Source organism: Hemicordylus capensis, chromosome 1, assembly GCF_027244095.1.
Source record: "Hemicordylus capensis ecotype Gifberg chromosome 1, rHemCap1.1.pri, whole genome shotgun sequence".
Taxonomy (NCBI): domain Eukaryota; kingdom Metazoa; phylum Chordata; class Lepidosauria; order Squamata; family Cordylidae; genus Hemicordylus; species Hemicordylus capensis.
Genome location: NC_069657.1, coordinates 205,894,615 through 205,915,100, shown reverse-complemented (window position 1 = coordinate 205,915,100; position 20,486 = coordinate 205,894,615).

Below are 20,486 nucleotides of genomic sequence, written 5' to 3'. Positions count from 1 at the left end.
TCATTGCCGGCAACCCAAAGCAGCAGAGATCATCCAGTATTCTCTGCACCTTACCCACAAAACCACCTCATATATTTTTTAAAAATTTGAATTGCATTCTGTTTTCAAAAGAGCTTTAAATAACACTTACACAACCAAGCCCAGTCCACCCCCTTATTCCCGCCCCCTCCCTAGACTTCTGAAGTGATCCCTCCCACCCACCATCTCTCTCTTCTCAGCTCTGCAAAAGAAAACATTATGCATAGCCTATGCAGGCAGAAACAGAAACTAACAATGCAAGACAAGCCAAACCCAGATCAAGTTAGAAGACAGGGGAAAGGATGGTTTTAGGGGCTGTGAAGTGAAGGTGAGCTTAGAAGGCTTATGGGACGTAATTTAAATAGCATAACTAAGTTTCAAAACATTTACAAAAACAAACACAAATACTCAAATCTGTTTCATTTTCCCCACACTTGTTGAGCACAACTTTTTTTTCCTTGGCAGCAGATCTAACTTCTCTTCATGCGTAGGGTTAAGGAAATTTTCTGTCCCTGTGAGACAGTTCACTTGCTGACAATAGCAGCCCCATAAGATCCAGAGGTATTGATCAGAACTGTTCAACCTCAAAGGGATTTACAGTTTAATCCTATACATCTCTACTCTCTACTAGAAGTATAACCCTTTGAATTCAGTTGGACTTACTCCCAGGTGTATAGGATTGCAGTTGGAGTGCTCAAAAAGCCTGCTTGTGAACTGGCTCGAGGGGCTCAAGGTGTATACTTGTAAAGGGGAATCTGGCAAGGATTCCCCTTTACAAGTATAGGGCTTTCCCAAATGTAAATGCAAGGGGGGGGTGAGTAAAAAGGTAGTCTTTACTTTTTAAAATGTGGCTGACGCAAATAGCCTCTCTGCACACGTGGAGGTCACTCTAATGGTGGCCACACATGTGCAGGTGCCTGAAACAGGCCACAACCAGCCCAGACTGTCTTTTGGGAGGCTGGGGGCAGGGGATGAGGAACCCCTTCTGCCACCACACACACACACACACACACACACACACACGATAGACAAGGCAGACTCTCTCTCTCTCTCTCTCTCTCTCTCTATCTATCTATATATATATATATATATCACAGATATATAAGGCAGACAAATATATAAATGCAGAATAAAGTTACATTCTTGCAAGTAGTCAAATAGATAGATCAAAGCTCAGGGAGCAAGAAGAGGTTCACTTGCAACAGCTGCATTTGGTGGAAGGGGGCCTTGCCGCCGTTGCCATCCCTGCCACCTCCAACATCCCCAACACTGCCGCCACATTTTGAAAGGTAAAGACGACCTTTTTACTAGTCTAAGGTTACGGAAGGGATTCTTTTGTTATACATCCATTACTACCCTCTCGTTTAATTCCTCCATACTAGTTTCACAAGAGATTCGCCAGTGTATGCAGACACTGGAAAATATCCATACATGTATCTTATTTATAATAACCCATTCAAATTTCTGACATTAATGGTGTCTTATATGTGGTAATGCCATATCCAACAGCATGAGCAACAGAAAAGCAGATGTCACAAGATAATCACATATAAATCAGCAAGATGTATAGTGGATCGTGTTGTACCAGGATTGCAGAGACCTGGGTTCAAATCACCACTCAGGGTCCAACTAGATATTCATCTCATTCCAGGCACTATGAAAGATGTCCAGAAGCACACCATGTTTTCCACAAAAAACTGCCATAAGAGGCAAGCCTAATCAGGATTGCAGAGTACAGGAGGTTCCACTTCCCCATGAAAGTAAATTAACTATTTCCCTTTATGCCATTTTCCCATTAAAAATATCCCACAAAGCTAGCCAGGGGAAACTACAGGTGTTAGCTTAACTTCTGTGCTGGGTAAATTGATGGAAACAAAATTGTTTAACATAAAAAACAGTTCTTGCTGAAGGAGAACCAGTATTGCTTCTGCAAGGACAGGTCTTGCCTCATTAACCCTTAGCCCGGTTTCTAGTGATCATCAGAATAGCCTCAGAGAGTGCCTGCTGGCTTATCTTTTCCTTTTTGCAGTGCCAACAATTGCTTTTCTCTCTCTATTTTTTTTTAAGAGTGTCCAAAGTATGAAAGTTTGAGCCTGGTTGTTTGTGCCAAAATTCCAGATTGATTTGTTCTGTGATCCATTTGTTTGTTTTCCTGGCTGTCCATGGTATCCTCAAAAATCTCCTCCAGCACCAAAGTTCAAAAGTTTCAATACATTTTCTATCTTGCTTGCTCAAAGTCCAGCTTTCACATCCATAGAGTGTCACAGGAAAAACCATTGTCCAAATGATTCTAATCTTTGTAGGTATAGAGATGTCGCAGCATCTAAATATACTTTCAAAGGGCTTCATGGCAAACCTACCAAGTGCTAGTCTGCAGCATATTTCTTGACTGCTAGATCCTTTACTGTTGATCATTGAGCCTAAAAGGCAGAAGCTATCCACCACTTCAATGTCTTCATTATCAGTTCTGAGGCTGGTTGCTGTACCTGTTGTCATTAGTTTAGTCTTCTTTATATTTAGTCATAGTGCTATTTTTTCACTGTGCTCCTTGACTTGCATTACTAGAGCTTGCAGATCATCCACATTCTTGACTATCAGAGTGGTGTCATCAGCATAGTGCATGCTATTGATGTTTCTTCCTCCAACTTTAAAACCATGCTCATCTTTTTCCAGTCCAGCTTCTCTCAGTATATGTTCAGCATATAAATTGAATACATAAGGGGAAAGTAGACAGCCTTGTCTTACTCCTTACTCCAGTCTGTTTCGCCATGTTCTGTCTGGACTGTGGCTTCCTGTCCTGTGTAGAGGTTTCTCATGAGAACAATGAGATGTTCTGGGATGCCCATTTTCCTAAGGATATTCCACAACTTGACATGGTTGACACAATTGAAGGCTTTTCTGTAGTCAATAAATAACATATTGACTTCTTTTTGGTAGTCATTTTTTTTAACCCTTGATATAAATCGGGCTACACTCCAATACATGATGAAAAACCCGAATTGTGTGTGAAATGCTCCCTAATAGATTGTAGGGACTATGGGGTAAATTTAGCCGAACAATTTTGAACATGCACCCTCCATTGCAGAGGAGATGCAAACCCAAAGCCGGGTGTGAAAATCTTTCTGTACTATCTAAAGCTACTTTAAAACCCGTGCTATTAAACTAGATCACTTTAAGCAAAGCTTATTGATATAAACAAGGTAAATATGACTCTCATGGTCTCTTTTGTCTTTTTCCTTATGGGCATACAATTCTTTACAGCTTTCTTTGCATTGTAAATTCCAATCTTCTTGTTCAAATAAATGTACTGCATATTCTAAGGGAGTCAGCTATTTGGCACTGTTTCTTGTACATCTGCAGATACATTTTCAGAAACAATTCCGCATGGCTAGTTTTTAATCATTTACAGATCCCAACACAGAATATTCTTAGACTTTATAATTGGCTTCACATAAGATGCCTGTGGGCAGTACATTCTTGAACATACATAGTAATACCCAAGTGGCATTCAATTGCTTGCCAGCCAGGTATCCATGGGAATCATTTTTTAAAAAATTTGCAGCCAAAATTATTTGTGGCTTGTTATATTTTATCCTACTGCTACATCTTTGAAGGGGAGGGGTGTTGCACGAAAGTTATTACTAATGTATCATCATGAACACAGGATTCAATCTGCACTATGAAGAATGACCAGATGACATTCAGGCTGTTTCTGAAGGACAGGAACAAAGGCTCAGAATATGGGGAGGGCACTTCACCCATTATGCATTTTAGGTGCACGATTAAAATGTTTTAAGTGTACAACCAAACAGTTATGAATGTGACAAGCATACTCATGCAAATGCATGTACCACACAAGTATACTCATTAGGAAGTTGTGACTGGCTGCAGTCCATTTTTGGATTGTACAGGCAGGCTCAGATCAAATGTGATGTAGGAGATGCATGACATCCTGACAACTTAGTATTTTGCTGAAGACAGCCACAGTCGCCTCTGCCACATTGCGTGTCTAACACTTTCCTCTGTGTCAGCCCAAATCCAAATTATCTCCAATGTTACTTTTAGCTTTGGAGAAAGAAATAAGCAAGCACAATATCAATGCCTATATGTTTTCCCCTCCATGCTACTCACAGCTTCTAGACAGGCTACTCACAGCTTCCGTCATGGCCAGAACAACCCAAGACAGTGTCCAGGACATTGGAGGCCACCCAGAGCAGTGATGTTTGGCAGCATTTTAAAATCCCTCAAAATGCCCTAACCACTGCTTGCTGTGTTCACTGTAGGGCGCAGGTCAGCCATGGGGAAGGATGCTAAGCATCTGGGGATGACCTCCATATTGCAACACATGCGGTGGCATCACCCGGCTCTCCTTGCCTCTGCTGGCAATGCTAGTGCACCTACTGTGCCTGTGAGTAGCACTGACAAGGGCCCTGTGAGCCTTCCCTGAAGCAGGGTAGGCTGTTGTTCAAGCAGTGGCCACAGTTGGGCAGGAAACATCATGGTCATGTGAATCCATGTCTCCTCAAGCACCTCATAGGGGAGATGATGGCCACTGACAACCAACCTTTATAGGTGGTCAAGAACCCTGGCTTCCACCGGTCTTTCCAGATGCTCGCACCCGGCTACACAATACCCTCAAGAACCACCTTCAGCCAGACCGGGGTTCCCTCCCTGTACGCGAGATGCAGCAAGCCCGTGTCAGCCTTGCTGTGTGCAGTGTTGCCTGGCACCAGCATGCATTTCAACATTGACCTCTGAAAAAGTGTGAGTGGAATGCACACTGCTTTCCTGCCCCTTACTGCTCACTGGTGGGGCCCGGGGAGAGAGGGGACCTCTGGTGATGCTGTTTATGGCTCCAGCGCCATACACCACATTTTGGCTCAGGTGGGTTATCTTGCACATGGAGACCTTGGATGTCAAGCACACCTAGGAGGAGGTGCCAGCTGGCCACCAAAATGAGGAGTGGATAGGTAGGTTGCCACACCTCAGCCATTGTGACAGACAATAGCTTGAATGTTACAGCAGCGGTAGAGTCAATGTTGGAGTGTGTGCACATATGCTGCATGGCACACACAATACACATGGCTGTAAGGGATGCCCTTGGCCACAAAGGAGGCAAAGGCATCCATGGAACAGGGCCGTCCACTTCAGCATGCTGTTGCTGCCACGGCTGTGCTTGTGAACAAGGTCCCAAGATTGCAGCTCATTTCCACTGGAGTGAGAAGTCCAGGAGTTTGCTCTGCGAACGGCAGCATGAGCATGAGCTTCCTCACCATCACCAGCATGAGCTTCCTCACCATCTCATCCCCACGGATGTAGCTACCTGGTGGAACTCCACCTTCCTCTTGTTCCAGCACCTGTTGGGGCAGGAGGTGGCCCTTGATGATCTGGCAAGGAATGAGGCCTTGTGCATGTGCGACCTCTCCAACTTGGAGTGGAAGCTCATGTCTGAGATGGTGTTGGCATTCGAGCCCTTCCTGTTTGCCATGAAGATCTTCTGTAGTGACACCACTCTGAGCCAGGCCCTGCCTATGGCTATTCTCCTGGAAAAACTGATGGATGAGCTCCGGAACTCTCTGACCATGTCAGAGGGGTGTGCACTAGCTGGAAGGCTGAGGGCTGGGGTTGTCAGCAGGCTGGCTGGTGTGTTGGGTGACATGTAGGAGCATGTCCTGGCTAGGGGTGTGCAATTTGGGTTTTTGGTGATTCGGTTCGGAACCCGAACCGAATCACCCCCGATCTGTTCTGTGCCTGAATCTGGGCCATCCGAATCACCCCTGATTCGGTTCAGATTCAGATTAAATCCAAATCTGAATCTGAATCGATTTGGGAAGGAAAAATGGGTCCCAGGGGCAAAATAGTGGGGTGGGGTTGTAGTGCCCAATGGTTGGAGGCTACCACCCAAATTTAAGGGGAATTGGGCAAAGGGCTTATTTTGGGGGAATTGTTGAAGTTTACGCGTCTTTAAGGTTTTCCCCCATAGAGAAGCATTGAGGTGTCAGCAGCCCCATAAGTGCACTTGGGGGGTGCTGGGGTGGCCCAGAGCGAGTGGTAGTGTAGTGCACATAGGATGCCAACCACCCCCATGGGTTTCTAACCCATGGGGTACACGGTTCTGTTGTTTCAGAGGTATTCTGAGTGTGGATTCTATGATAGCTAACACACCACTCTTTTTGCCCAGATCCCACTCTATGCCCCCAAACTGCCCCAAAGACACTAAAACCTCAAAAATTCCCCCCAAATAAGCCCTTTGCCCAATTCCCCTGAAATTTGGGTGGTAGCCTCCAACCATTAGGCACTACCACCCCACCCCACTATTTTGCCCCTGGGACCCAAAATTTGGGCTGACATCACTTCAGACCTGTTTGCATTCAAATCAATGGATGCAAAAAGGCGGGAAATTCAAAGAGATGTCATCCTGAATCACCCGAATTTTTCGGGCCCGAAATTCAGGTGATTTGGCTCGGCCCCAAAAAATATCGGGGGACATCGGGGGTGATTCGGTTCAGACCCGAATCACCCGAAATTGCTCGTTTCAGGCACAGATCGTTCTGTGCCCGAAATTTTTTGCACATCCCTAGTCCTGGCTTGGTTTCAAGGGTATCAAGGGCAATGTTGTTTGTGCAGATGACTTGCTCAAGTGGCGGGACCTCTTGGTCCAGAGAGTTAGAGGAGGAGGTCAGGCGGACCAGAGACCAGGAGGGTGGTGATGGTGCACCCCGCCCCCCAAATCTTGTGTGAGCCACACCTAGCATCAGTGTGGGTGACCCTTCCTCTCCCACCCCTTCCTCTTCCCAGTCTAGCAGTGTGACATCCCAGGCAGTGATGCCAATGCAGCAGCCAGTTCCTCCTGCTAAAACAGCCCAGATGTTTAAGTGGGTGTGCCTTGGCACCTTGCCCGGTTTGCAGGATGCTCAGCCTACCAGGCCCACCATTGCTGCACTATGCATTGCTCAGTTCCTGGAGGAGCCTGTGGAGGAACACCTTGAGATGGACCATGTGCAGTTCTGCTCAACCCACCACCAAATCTGGACAGACCTGGTGGTGGCTGTTGTGTGCCTCCTCTCCAGGCCCCCTCAACCAGCATCCAGAGCGAGCAGGTGTTTTCACATGCTGGTGATGTGGTAAAACCCACTCAATCCCAGTTGGACCTTGGCTTGGTGGAGCAGTTGGTGTTCCTCAATGTTAACTTCCCCCTGCTGGGCTACTCTGTGCTGTAAGTTGAGCTGGGCGAGTGATTGGCCCATGGTTGACCCATGGTGTTAGTTACCTGCCCAGCAATAGCTTCTGCTCATCCCAACCTTCCCCCCTTCTTTCTTCTGCAGTGCTATGTCACAGTGCGCCACTAGTGCTGTGACTTGACAACTGGACACACACACACACACACTGGCGTAACCCATGATGCTGAACATCCCCCTGTGGTTTAAGCGGTGTTCCACCTGGCCAGCAGCACTCGGGGGGCCGTGGGCACACACAGAAATACAAGGTGGTTGTGCCAGTGCTGCACTGTGTATATTTGTAAATATGTATATTTGTAAATATGTTTATTTGTAAACATGTAGATTTTTGAATTCATACATAGGTGACTTGTCTTGGGGGGGGGTTAAGTGGGGGTCAGGGACTGTAAAAATTGATTCATAAAAATGTGGATTTGGAGGGGCCCCCAAGCTGACAAGTTCTTGCTAAACACTGCTAACTGAGCAAAGAGGCAGCTTTCAAAGCAGGGGTTCCCTTATATGTTGCAGGGGGAGAACAAAACCTATTCACCCCCAGCACAGTGTCCCTGCAGTGGCTGGTGGTGGTGATGGTGGTGCTGTCTCCCTTGTGTCTCTTTTTAGCCAGTGGGCCCTTTGGGCACAGGGAGCCAATTCATTTGTTTTTCCGTGTGAACCACTTTGGAGGCTTCTGTTGAAAAGTGGTATATAAATAGTACTACTAATATTTGTTTTGCCACTTTTCAACAGAAGTTTCCAGGGTGGTTTACCCAGAAAAATAAACAATCAAAATGCTTCCCTGTCCAGTGTTCCCTCTGGCGAGGAATCCCAGATGTTGTTGACTGCGGCTCCCATATTTCCCAGCCAAAGGCCATTGCAGCTGGGGATGCTGGGAGTTGTGGTCAGCGGCGTCTGGAGTTCCCCATTGGAGGGAATGTTGTCCCTGTTCCCAAGGGGCTCGCTGTCTGAGGGGAAACACAGGGGAGACGACACCACCAGCAGCCACTGGAGGTATGCTCAAAACCTGCTTTTCAAGCCTGGCCTAAGAAACAAGAAGAGTGGGTGCCCCGGACTCTGAGCATGTGCAGAGTGTGCATTTTCTCCTCTCCAGTTGCCTGATGCATCTGGCACAACAGTGCTTTATGGCCAAGGGTCTGCTGGAAAAGGTAGAACTGGAAAAGGTGCAGAAGAGAGCAACCAAGATGATCAGGGGCCTAGAGCACCTTTCTTATGAGGCAAGGGTACAACACCTGGGGCTTTTTAGTTTAGAAAAAAGATGACTGTGGGGAGACATGATAGAGGTCTATAAAATCATGCATGATGTGGAGAAAGTGGAGTGAAATTCTTCTCCCTCTCATATAACATTAGAACCAAGGGTCATCTCATGAAATTGATTGCCAGGAAATGTAGGGCCAGCAAACGGAAGTACTTTTTCACACAACACATTATTAACTTGTGGAATTATCTGCCCCAAGATGTGGTGACAGCCAACAACCTGGATGGCTTTAAGGGGGGTTTGGATCACTTCATGGAGGATAGGTCTATCATCGGCTACTAGTTGGAGGGCTATAGGCCACCTCCAGCCTCAAAGGCAAGATGCCTCTGAGTACCAGTTGCAGGGGAGTAACAGCAGGAGAGAGGGCATGCCCTCAACTCCTGCCTGTGGTTTCCAGTGGCATCTGGTGGGCCACTGTGCAAAACAGGATGCTGGACTAGATGGGCCTTGGGCCTGATCCAGCTGGGCTGTTCTTATGTTCTTAGGGGGCAGGGTCGAGCAAAACCAAAACTGAACCTACTCACTCTGGTTCAAATTTGAACCAAACAGGCCAAGCTGTTTTTGTGCACACCTCTACCAGGCAGCAGTCACAGAAGCACTGCTCATCTCATTGCTGGTGCCATTTTCCTTCCCAGAATATAGCAGGGAAGGACACAGTGTTGCTTCTGCTGCTACCCAAATAGCCTTCTCTGCTTTAAATAACCAAGAACACCACTAAGAATGCTTCAGGTAAGCTCCCACCCTCTCTGATATTTGCAGCACATTAGAGGAGGGTATTTCTACCAAAATTGCCCCCCCACACACCCATTTCCACCACTGACAAAAATAGCAGTGGAAATGGGGAGGACATTTCAATACTGCCCTAATTCTGAGACCTTAAACTCCTCTAGCCATGGGCTATCTATTCCTCCAGGACTCTGCTTCTCTGTCTTGATAGTGCAGGCCTTAAAATAGTGAGACAGACTCAGGTTTGTGGTGGTTAAGAAATCGTTAAAAGGGTCTGCAAACTGCTCTAATTGCAACTTGCCAAAAGCACAATAATTCTTGCTGACCTGCTGGAATGCAGGCAAAGGGGGCCCTTTGGTATCTGTAGATAACAAAGTGTTGGCTGGCCAGTACCTTCAAGGCCACATCTGGAAGGGAGTGAAAAATAGTTTGGCTGTATGGAGGGAGGAGGAGGGGGAAGATACTTAATTATAGCTTAGTAGGTGATTGGTAATAAGTGTAAGATGACAGTGCTTATCAATGAGAATTGTATCCACAATATGTAAATTGCTATGTGTTTAAAAGCTGAAGCCACAGTGTAACCGGGGCTCAAGCATTGGAATTTATTCCCTTGAGACTAATTGCTAGCAATAAAATCTGCTTTCTCTCAATTACTGGTGCCAGTCTCTGTCTCTGCGGACCCGGGGGATTTCTGCTACAATAGGAGCCTCTTGGTCTGGAAACCAACTCTTATATTCTCTATCAAGTAACACATTGCTTGTTGCCTACATTGGTGTGCAGGTTCCAGGGCGCACAAGGTTCCTAGTGTGGGAGTGGGGCTCTGGCGTGGTGCTTCTGGGGCTCTTTTGCCAGGGTTTCCTTAGGGCTCTGGCCTAGTGCTGGTTCTGCCTCCTCAACATCATTCTCAGAGTCACTGCTCAGAGTGGAGGTTATGACATATGCCTGGAAGGAGTTTGTCTGAAAACTACTGTGTCAATGGCACATATGAGCAAGTGTACTAATTAGAATCATTAGTCATCTCTAGAACTTCTGGCAGAAAGAATGGTGGCAGCTTGATCAAAAAAGTGCAATATAATGAGCTTTAGGTGCTTTGGATCAGCTTTTCAGACTAGCTGTCTAGACTCCATAACTTCTTGGTCTCACACAAGTAGAAAAGGCATATGGAAACCAACCAAGATGGCAACCATTTGGCTAGTGCAATACAAATCAAGCAGATGGACATATCTAAAACAAGGGGATTTCTTATTATCTCTGTCACATCCTGCCTCAGTGTGGACAGAAGCATGACAATTGAAAGAGTTTTATACTGTTTATACACAGAGGTGATTTTTCCACCTGCCTTGTAGAGATCCTTGTCTTAACAATGCCCACTACTGACATGAAATTTAGCCAAAACGAGACTTTTGAGTCATTTTACTCAATTTTCTGTTGCAAATCCATTTATTTTCTATCATTCTTTTGATACATCAGATGGCTTAGCACCATCATAATTTTAGCAGAAACATAAGGGAAAGGACAAATTCTCCAGGGAAAGACAGCCAAGGCAGAACAGGAAGTAGGAGAAAGGCTTTGAAAAGAAACAGAAAGAAACAATCTTTTTTAGAAAACTGGAGCAGAGAAGAAGCAGAAGGGACAGTCAGCTCTTGTTCTTAAAAAACAACAACAAAAGCTACAGCACTCACCAGATTGTCTGCACAGAAGGTTGGACAGTCCCAAACAGTGACACACATATTTCAAGTGAAATGCATCTTTCACACCCCAAATGCTTTCTAATCTTTATATTCATTTGATTGGATTTTCTTTGAAAGACAGCATCACTATCTTTTGTAAAACTTATTTTTATGGTCTGTTTTATTTCTTGGGAGGGTTTAATTCATTTCATACCCAAGAAGCTACAAACAAGTATTTACAATATACATTTAATGGTCATTTGGATGAAAAGTCCCCACATAAATTCAAGAGATGTGCCAAGAAGGGGTTGGTACATCAGTGGAGGTCATCCCAATGTATGTGCTGTTGGCACCAGTTCTCTTTTTTCACATGTGTTTGAAGAAATCATTTGGTTGATCATTTGAACCAGCCCAAAGTGAAGAAAAGCTACGCAACTACTTCATAACATAATAGGATGAGAAGAAACCCGAGAATTATTACATCAAATCTACAAATACTGACACCAAGGGGGGAGAAAGTGGGGGAGAAAGATTAACCTGCATAATCCACACAAGGTTATGCTTATATCACACAGAAGGAGGAAAAAGAGTGTGAGAGAGAGAGAAAGTAACACATGAGATAATGAATGAAAATAAATTAGTTTCAAATTTTTCAAAACCCATTTTACTTGGAGAAGAAGAAACCTATCACCACAAACAACTGAATCAGGATATAAAGGGTGTTATGCAATGATGTGTTATTCTAAGACAACACTGCCCCATAAAAAATGGACATTTGCCATTAGATATCACAGCAGTAGTAGATTATGAAATGTACACTTGGCAAATGTACCCAGACTATTTGTTGATGTTCTACTGGGTCAAGAAAACAAGTTTACATACCACTGAGTGTGCACGCACACTAGTCAGATCAACACAAAATTTAAAAAAAAAAAAGATAGACCACTTCATCTGCATCCTGTTTTCATTATAAGGAATTAACAGAGCGATAGAACAGGATACATAAAAAGGAGCATTGTATATACATGGCTTGGTTTTGTCATTTGACAGAAAGGTTGATTGGAGTTCAAATTATGTTGGTTATCATGTGCTTTCTTTGTCCCAAACTGTAGTTCAAACTAAGGTCAAAACCTTAATAAATAGCACATCAGATATGAACCAGAGGAAACAGAGGTCTCCCTTTCCCTGAGAAATATTTCCTGTCTATAACAATGAAAGCAGAACATTGCGGAGCATCATTTAAAGGTATCCAGGAGTATACCTATCTGTTTCTATTTTAAAAAATCAAGAACTTTAGATTAATAGAGGGTTTTAAAAATGTAGCTCTATGAAAAGAGCAGTGATCATTGCACTTTTTTGCAGCTAGATCACTTTAGATCTACGAATTCAGCAAATAAAGTGCTGAAGAACCATCTATTCCATGATACAAACTTTGGCTAGTGGATCCTGTGATTCTATGTTGTGACTCTAGGTCCCTGTAGCAATTTTATTAATTAATTAATATATCAATTACAACTTCACTCCCATTTATCCAAAGTTCTGATTGGTCAAACATGTTGAATGTGTGCTAGACATTTGGAAGCTATGAGGTTGCGCTTTATATACTCTTTCTGTATAACTTTACTGACCTCTGATTATATTTTATATACAGAATGAGGAGAAGGAATACAGAGCCGCACTGTATGGTGGATATAGAAGCCATTTTAGAAAGATAATGCTACTAAGAGACAATGTGGCACTGTGACAAGAGCGTTGGACTTGTGCAGGAGACATGATGGCATGAAGATCATCAAGCAGTCTTGAATAAGTCAGAAATCCCTATTTCAGCCTAACCAACTCCATATGGCAGGGCTGCTCAACTTTGGCCTGCCTGCAGATGTTTGCCTACAGTTCCCATAATCCCTGGCTATTGGCTATTGTGGCTGGGGATTATGGGAGTTGTAGTTCAAAAATAGCTGGGGGGGCCTAAATTGATCAGGCCTGCCATATGGGGTAGCTTCTAGTATACTACCTTACACTCCTTAAAGGTGAGGACACCAATATAATCAATGAACTCTTTTGACAGTATTTAAAACTGACTCATGAATCATAGTAACATGACAAAGTGATATACCAAGAGCCATCAACCGCATATATTTATATTTATCACACAAGAGCATATGGTGTGCACTTCCCATAATGTTTACTATGGATTAAAAGTTGCAATGCTGAATCAGTTCTGATAGATTAAAATACATGGTACACAATCACTGAATAGGGTGGGCTTTTTTTGTCACTGCTGTTCTTGCATTCAAGATCCATGATTCAGCAGCAGCAGGGGAAGCAGAAAGTGGCAGACATCTTTGGAGGCAATGCTGCTGAGGAGAAGCATAAGAAGAGCATCAGAAAATAGCATAAATCATCTGTACTGACTGGCGGTAGTACTCCTTGCTTGAAATAGCTCCTATGACCCAGCATTTTCTACCATGTCAGGAGGAGATGAGTTAATAGTACCCTGACATAAGATGTAGATGAGAGACCAAAGCACATTTCAGAATTTTGTTGTATTGCTTTGCCTGGATTATTCCTGTAACTGATGAGACTTTAGAAATAGTTAACGTTATCTCCATACATTTGCATCCACTTGCTGTAAGTGGTTTCTGAAAAATTCATTGAAACGTAACTATTTTGAAAACACAATAGGTACCTGGAAAATAATTTCCTCTCACATACCCCAAAGCAGCTACTAGTGCCAATGATAGGGGTAATTCAGAAAGATTTCAGTGCATGCAATTATTATTCTTATGGAGCTCTTTAATACATGGGATGATTACGGAATGTCAACTGAAAAAAAGAGTCAAAAGCTTATTAAATGCATTTTGCCAATTCCAGTGTTGCCTCACCTTTATTATAATGTCCAACACTCAAAACTATGTTGCTTTAATTAGATTGCAATACATTCTTCAGTACAATCCAGTCAAAGTTAACACTTTTAAAAGCCCCACGAAAATCAGTGGCAGAGAGGTATGCATATTGAAAACAGGTGGACATCCTGAATATATTTCTCAATGATACTACTCCAAGAGTAACATGTATGACTACTAAATTTCAATAGGACAGTCTCTTGTAAATTTAGCCAGGATATTAGCCAGTGAGACATAAACATGCTTATCTTGGGCAGGATCATGCCCACATGTTTAAATAACTGCAGTATTTTAAAAGATAGCAGAACTTAACAATTTACAAAGACTCTGGATCCAAATAAAACTACTGAAATATCAGTTGCCCATGTGAAACTGGAGTTTTGCCCATCAGTGTCCTGTGATTCCTCAGCTCCTGTTCCTTACCTATATTGCTTAAGAGGCAATTTTAAATCAAGGCACTCTTAAATGAAGTTTCATGTCTGTTCACACTGTACACTTTTAATCAACTGATTATTACACAAACAACTCGCTGGCACCTTCTTCTTCAATGGAAACTGACCCTGTAAGGGCTGCTCCAGATGTCCTGCCACTCAGGCAAGCATGCCAGGGTCATAAAAGGGAACTAGATACATTTGTGGAAGATCAGCAGCAATATTGGCTATGACAGCCATATGGAACCTTCAGGTTCCATGGCAGGATGCCCCTCAGAATAAATTGCTGTGGAGCAAACAGCACTGCCTCATGGAAGCATCTGGTTGGCTACTGTTGGGAAAAGAATGCTGGACTAGATGGACCTTTGACCTGATTCCACAAGGCTCTTCTTATGATCTTACAATGTAAAACTCTCCTGGGGGGAAATTCAGATTTTATCAGAATTCTTTTCATTTCCCTGAAAGATTGCTTATATTTCCCACATTTATGTCCATGATGAAACCCTACCAACATCAAGAACCATCTTCTCATAGGTCTAGCATATTGCAAAAGGTGGTAAACATCAAGCAGATCTCTACTGCTGAATAGAAAAAAAGAGTTTCAGATTTCAGTTTTCATGTATTTATATATCATCCCCTTGAAAAGGTAAGTGCTCTTCAGAAACGCTTAGTGCTTGGCAGCTCTCAATGAAATGTTTATTACCAGGATTTCATGAGAGTATAGTATGCTCTACAAGTGAGATCAGAAATCCACACAGCAGAAGCCGAGCTTTCATCACAAAGGGCTGGTTCGCAGTGATAGTAAGTTTATTATGGTCAATAGACCCAGAGAAAGAAAGAGATGAACTTACAACCACACTAGCACAAGATACATCAGCATAAAACCAAGAATACAATTACATATTTGCAATACTTCAGATGACCCAAAACAACCTCCAACTCCATGGCCCCAGAACAGTCCTTTTATCATCTGCAGACAGTTAACAATATGCTTCTTGGATCTTATAGCATACAGACAGAAATCTGGTCACAGGTAAGATGTTGGGATTTTATCCGTCAAAAGATATTTAATGGAAAACTGAATAGAGTTACAATTAATATGGGAGTGATCCGTTCCTGGCAGGTTCCAGTATAGAATTTCAGAACAGGAGAACATGCTCCAAAGACCCCACTTCCTGACCATCACAAGGGCAAATCCTCATGGGCAAAGGGAATTCCAGCATCTCTTCCCTGCAACAGTTGTGAGGGAAATACATTAAATCTTGCCCAGGTTGCATTTTAATATTTGGAGGTTACTTAGCTAAGTAGCCCGCTGAAAGACACTGAGCCGGGTCTCACGATTTGGGTCTCACTGGTTTGGGGAGCTAAGCGGGGAGAGCAGGGTAAGCCTGCTCTCCCCACACACAAGGGCGGGAGCCCTGGGTGGCCAGATCGGCCGCCCACATGATTGCCAACTCCGTGCCAGAGCCGGTGGGGGCTGGGGGTGGGTGGGGGCCAATCAGCCCCTGGAAGCTCCAGCATGCCCTGCACAGGGCATGCTGGTGAGACCCCCAGAGCCGGGTGGTGGCTTTTCGCCTCCCTGCTGGGGGTCTCCTCATGAGTAACTGCGGTGTGGAGCCACACCACGGCTACCCACGATAAAAAAAACCACAGGTTTGCAGAGCGCTCTCTCTGGGTTATCCGCTCACTCAGGTTACCCGCTCAAGAACCACCGGGCTCGCAGCCGAGCCCAGTCATTCTCTCGGTTGCAGAAAATCGTGTGAATAGCCTTGTTTTCATATACAAGATCCTGAGAGGAGATGTCCCAAAGTCTTTGGCTTATTAAGGTTGTTGTGGAATTATACCCCATTTTGAAGTAGAAATGCCGGCTACTTCAATCCAACACAGCAAGCTCTATGGGCTATCAGCTTTGTGTTGCAGAATGTGAGCTGTCCGTCTGGTTTTCAGAACAAACACCGGTGCAAGGTTTAGGACTACTTGTGAGACAAACACTTAGAGGTCAGTACAGAACTTGCTGGCTCACGCACAGGAACAGGAAGGAGAATAGAAACTCCTAACTAGCCCAACCAGTACTGAGGAAGCTACATTGCCCCCTCTGGCTTCATAGCAGATTACATGCAAACTATACACAGTAAATTAGGCTGCAGCCGTTGCATATCCCAACACTTTGCCCAAGTACTACTACTATAGCTATCAGCAGGGAGGCAGGGCAGTGCCCCCACAGCTGTCCTGAAGATGGACCCCCACCCAAAACCTCTGGGCAGCCAGTTAAATCCCTGTCTGCAATAGTATAGCTGCCTTGGGACCACATTTAGGGGTATGCAAATAAATTCATAAGAAGCTAACCTGTGGACCATTTGATTCTGATGACACTCCTTTAACCCAAATAGCAGCTCCATAAAGGAGCTGAGAAGATATTTTTTGCATTACATACTTTGAAGGCTGCCGGAATATACCTCCTTTGGTATAAAATAAACAGAGAAGAACAGTCTGAGTAGCTAGAGGTTTGGAGGAGCACAACTTCTATGTGTGGACCATGAAAGGGAATGACAGAACATAACGCCCAAATACAAAAAGCTTTTAACCTGTTCCAAAATTTGATCATCTATGAGTCAACTACATCAACAACTCCCTTCAACCAAGATTAGAGAAGAGTCCTATTCAGATGTTCTGTATCTGTGTACAAGATCGCAGTGCCAATTACAAGCCTCACCACCAACCTGCTAATCATGAGTACAGCATTTGTCTGCAGAGACAAATAGTATAGGTGGGGAGCTGTATTCCCAATAACAGGGATTCCCGGATGTTGTTGATGATTGCAGCTCCCATCATGCCCAGCTGCAATGGCCTTTGGCTGGGGATTATGGGAGTTGTAGTCAACAACATCTGGGAATCCCTATTACAGGGGGAACACTACTGAGAGGACATCCTCCCTCTGTTCAAGAACACACACACCCATCCTCATCATAAGGAAGATCACTCCCTTTGTATAGCATTTATCTCTGAAGACAAATGCTGTACTCATGGCCAGCAGAGTGGGGCATGCAACTATTATTGTAACCATATACACTGTATGTGGTTACAGAATGCCTGAATAGAGCTAATCTTGCTTAGGGTGGGAGAGAGAGCAAACTCTGCTCACAAGAGTGCTGAGGCAGCTGTCCAAGTGGGTCACTAGATTGATACATCTGCCTTTAAGATTTTTCAGGTGCGTAATAATAGGGAATGGTTGCCCTGAGGAACATAAGAACCAGAATACTCATCCATCAAGTCGCTGTATATCAACTTTGTGTATAGCCTTGTGTGGCAGGGAGCATTTCACCCCCAATTAAAAACAGTATTGGCACAGAACAAATGAGACATGAAGAGAAAAGGGGTCATGAGCACTTAACCTTGCACACAGCAATTCATGTCTTAGTCATCTACAGTTTCATTAGACTCAATTGTCTCTGGCAGGGGTGGAGTTCCTTATATGTGTAATTAAAACTCGGCATGCTGTCTTTCAAAGATTTGAAACTCTGCATTTTCTTCCAACACCTTTAAAGAGCTGCTTGTGGCAACCATATGCTAGAAAACATAAGAGAGGGCAAAATGAGTGTGGATTTTGTCATCCCTTCTATCCATCAAAGGTTCACCTCCCAATTCAGATCTGTGGTAAGTCAGACAACAGGCACAAACATTTCACCTGACTACTCAATGCAATCAGTCATCCTCAAAGGCAACTTGCTATTTTTCATTCATCTTATGAAATGAAAAGGGCAAAGGGACCACAGAAGAACTGAGCTGAAAATATTACTTTGCTTGGCATTTTCTGGACCGGGTCTCACGATCAGTGAGACCTGGTTTAGGGCGCTGAGCGGGAAGAGCGGGCTAAGGCCGCTCTCCCCGCTCACAAGCTGGCAGGGAGCCCTGGGCAGCCGCATCGGCCGCCCACACGATGGCCGGCTCTGAGCCGGAGCCGGCGGGGGCTGGGGAGCTCGGGGGTTGCGTGGCCCCTGGAAGCCCCAGTATGCCCTGCGCGAGCGTGAAGGGCATACTGGGGAGACCCCCAAGCCAGGAGGCTGCTTTTAAGCTTCCTGGCTGGGGGTCTACTCACAAGTAGCCACCCGGCTGGGGGTCTACTCTCAAGGAGCGCTCGCTCCACAAACCCGGGCTAACGGGTGGGCTACAGGAGAGGGTTAGCCGCTCCAGAACCACCAGGCTTGGCTGCGAGCCCAGTGGTTCTGATGAGCAACAGAAATCGGGCTAGGATTTTCCTAGCCCAATTTTTGTGATCGTAAGAATAGGTCCTCTTTCTTTCTTTTTCTTTCCATACGTGACTGTTGAAAAGCATCTCCCCTTGGTCTTAGTCCTTATTGTCTCATATAGGCCTCACTTACTCATATTGCCATTTAATCCGGTTGGCTGTGACAACCCACGTGGCAAAGGAAGCTAGTATATCTACTAGTTTGTTTCTGGAGACTGAGAAGAGTTCTACGGTGGAGTGTTTTTGGTTAGTCCACTCCTTGATCCTTGCCAGCTTTTGAATGGAGCTTTAGTTACTTGTATTCTAGTCCTGGAATAGTAGAGGTGGAGCTAACAAACAGCCAGCAGCAAGAGCACTGAAAAGCAGTCTGCGCTTGCCACTCTGTACATATTTAATTAGATTATTAATATTCCTGATTTCACTTCACTGCCTCGTCCTTGCACACCGCAACTCATTCCCTTGGATTCTACATAGGGATGACGACATGGCATAGAAACCCTATTCCAATATTGTAGTCTACATGCATATAGGTTTCTGTATATATTTTTGTGTGCATGAATGACTGTACAAACATTCAGTTTAAAAGTGCACCTGACCACAGGCCCCTCAGAAGCCAGGTACAGATAGGAAGTGCACTACTGTATGTGCTTTGGCCAATGTGTGAATAACAATGTGTGTACAGACCTGCACATGCATACACTGTGCACAGATTCTACAACTTGTCCGTGCAATGTGTGAACCGGGTAAGTGTCTCACTGTCATGGTGAACAGGGCTGCCAAGAAAATTCATAGCCTGCAAACAAAATGGAGGCAAGAACTTCTGGCATATTCCCAGTAGAATCCCATTTTGAAGGTAATTTCAATTTTTCACCCCTTCCCCTGCTGCATGAAGTAAATGTGATATCACATTCTGTTTTCTGCCTTTACTCCAGCGCTCTTTCGAAGGACATATAAAAAGATGACATTTAGTATCAAAAGTCATTAGAAGAATCTATGACTGTGCTGTCAATAAAGGGGAAAAAAATTAGCAAAATGAAAGATGAAATTGTGTTACTACTCCCACACCACACAGCAGCGACTTATGGCTGTAATCATTATGTCACTGCCTGAGACATAATGACTGCAAAGTGGGGGGTGGGGAATGAACAATCAGCCCAGAGTGTCCAAATAATATTGCAAAGCTAAAACAAATAAGGCTTTTCAAATCCAAAAAATCAATATATAGTAGTCAGGCCTCTGGGCCCCACAGTGAGTTTGGAGGAGAGAAGAGATTTAAATTATCCCAAACTGAAATGTAATATTATTCTGAATTATGTTACTTTTCAGTTCAGGAGGATTTAAATGCAACACAAACTCTGCCAATTTAATCTGGTAGGAAAGGCCTTAGTGATTCTCTTATGCTTTTATGCTCTTGAACTGTTTTTAGCTAGGGTTCTCATATTCCAGTTCCCCAAATAAAGGCAGCCTAATTTGCTTATTATGCAAATTGTCAGCTAATTACACAAATCAGCCCTATTAATTATTGCATTGTCCAGTTGCTTTCTGTCTGTTGCTGGCAACTGCCTCAAAATTTTAGGGAAGTATTAGAAGAAAAAGCTTTTTACTTGTGCATATGCTCATGCCAGTATTTATTTCATTAATTGTTTTCTTAATTAACTAATGCATTTACTTACTTACTTATTTTTCACCTTTCTTCCAAAACCTGGAGCTCATGGTGGTGTACAATAAAAAAATAAGACAATTAAAATCACAGTTTGCAATAAAATACAATAAATCAAAACCAACCACCAACCGCAACAGAATATATACACAGGAAACAAGAAATCCAGCATCAGAAGCATTTCAAATTAAAACTTTAAATGGGTCTTAACTTTTACCAAAGAAAGGACAACAAAGTGGGAGGCTTAGGGATCTCAAGGGGCAGAGAATTCCAAAGATGCCACCCTGTCACAGGTCATACCAAGTCATGCCTCAGAGAAGGGTGGGGAACAGAGAAAAGACA